The sequence below is a fragment of the Hevea brasiliensis genome, chromosome 14 (assembly GCF_030052815.1).
Source record: "Hevea brasiliensis isolate MT/VB/25A 57/8 chromosome 14, ASM3005281v1, whole genome shotgun sequence".
Classification (NCBI taxonomy): Eukaryota; Viridiplantae; Streptophyta; class Magnoliopsida; order Malpighiales; family Euphorbiaceae; genus Hevea; species Hevea brasiliensis.
In genome coordinates, this window is record NC_079506.1 from 74,888,724 (window position 1) to 74,891,186 (window position 2,463).

The following is a 2,463-nucleotide window of genomic DNA, read 5'->3' on the forward strand; positions in this document are numbered from 1 at the left end:
GTAGTTTTTAGGTCAACTTGGATTGGTTTTCTGGGCAGAGTTTCTTCACCAAAGTTGTGCCATTATGGGTTTAGTTTCATGTCCAATTGGCCTTGCACCAATTGCACTACAACTTTCAAGTTACAGCTGCCCAAACTGGCTAGACTCACACCTAGCCCTGCAGGTCACCAAGGGTAGCATGCCCAACCTCAATTCCATTGTCCTAAATCACTTCAATTCCTCATCACATATAGTTAAATGGTCACTAATTGATCATTACAATGTTCAAGTATAACATCCCTAATTTTCAAGTATAAAATCCCTAATTTTGAAATAATTATTATATATATATATATATATATATATATATATATATATTATTCTAACCCTGGTATTGTGGACTTTGTGTATGTACTTTCATTTCATGGAAATTTGATCGTCACCCGGATCTGCAATTTCAGGCCGAGCAGATAAGCTGCTGGAACCATTTCAGAATCGGGTCAAGATTATAGGCTACCCCACCGTTTTCAGACGTTCTGGACGTGTTCAAGTTGTTAGATTTGACATAGGTAAACTCGAACTCTACATTACTCAATTTTTTGCCTTGTACTGGGTTAGAATAAAATTTATAAAATATTCGTGGATAATAAGAAAATTACAATTCCTATTGCAATAGCCTTGTAATATTGTTAAGGACCGCAGGGCAGGTTTATAGAATTTTTAAAGTTAGTTTGGATAGTTTTTGAAAAATATTATTTTTGAAGTCTTATAATTAAGTTGTCTGATATTGTGATTATTTCTTGGCTTGGAGGGCCCAGGAGAGGCTACATAATGATGATGAGATATGGGTTGAGTTTAGAAGTGTTATTTGAACCATTTTGCAGGTTGGGTAGGTATAGGTATAGGGGAGACTCTGCCAGATTTTCAGCACAACTTAGGGTATCTTTAGTCTTTTCTAAACTTGTATTAAGTCAAATATATTAAATAATTGCAATGAAATTGTTAGGTGAGCCAAGACAGCCTTCTTCCTCTGCCCAGCCGTCACAGTGACCTCGGTTCAAGTTTGTGAGTAAAATATTAATTTTAATTATAATTTCGATATTACTATATGTTCAAGCATGCCTATGTATCACTTACAAATATGTATCTAAGTAGTTAAACACTAGGCACATTTTATATTGCATTCATAATTGTTGAAGTGCCGTGGATGTTATTTGTGGTAATTTGGAGCAGTGTGTGTGCGTGGCATGCGTGTGGTATGGTATTGGATATGGACAGGACGGGTAGACATGGCTTGAGAGACACTCGCTGGGACCCGGTCCTTCAGGGTAGACATGGCTTGAGAGACACTCGCTGGGACCTCGCATTTGGTTTATTAAGCGAAAGTCCAGCTTGAGAGACACTCGCTGGCAGAGGTTGGATTAAGAGGGTTGTATAGGGGATCAACTCCCATATATGTATTGTTTGACAGTGTTGGGTGTGTTAGTGCTCCAAATTACCTTTTTGCTGTTATGATTTGAAAATTATGAAGATGTTGCATTTCACTCCACATGGTGCATTAGTTTTAGATAGTTATAGAGATTATGATTAAAATTGGTATTTTACTCTCTGAGTTGAACGCTTACTCCTGTTCATCTATTTTTCCAGGCTACAGGAGGATTATTTATTGTGGCTAACCTGCTCTTCTTCTTTGCAGGTCCATTAATAGTATTTAATGTATTTTGTACAATTGAGCTAAATTTTAGACTCTGCATTTGTTAGAAGCACTTATTTTTATTTTGGGCCTGTATTATAAAAGTTATATTGGACCTGTAAAATTATTAATTGTATGCATGATGGGATTGGATGAGGGAGCTGAGCTTCTATTTGAGTTATGACATTTTGATTATATGGAGGGTGAGCTGAGCTTCCCAATTTATTATATATTGTGTTTACAGGTCCGGTGAATCAAAAACTCCCCGTTGAATGATCCATTTTATGATCGGATTCTGTCCAATTAAATTTTTGAAATTGGGCCCAAATGGGCTTTATAGTTGGGTTGAGGAATAGTTAGGCTTACTACAGGCCTCGGGGGCTTTAGGCTGGCCCAGGTCCTAGTGCCGGTCCTGCCCATAGGTTGGGTCGTGACACCAAGTTTTCAAGTTCCATTCATGCATTACACTTGCACTTAAATGTTCAATTACTCAACTCATGTCAAGGGCAACTCACATACCACTTTGTTTCAAGAAAATTCATCAAACCCTAATTGTAGGGATGAATACACATAAATTTTATTCTGTTTTTCTTACAATTTCTACTTATCTCATGTCCTTAAACATGAATTGAGTAAGAGAGGGAAGAAATTGGACACTAACCTTGAATGGAGTTAATTCCAAGCTTGTAAAAGCTCTTTCTTTTTACTTCTTTTTGCTCCCAAAAGCTTCACTAAGATGAAAGATTAAGGTTTTGTGTTGGAAACTTAGGGTTTGGTTGAAGAAAAACCAA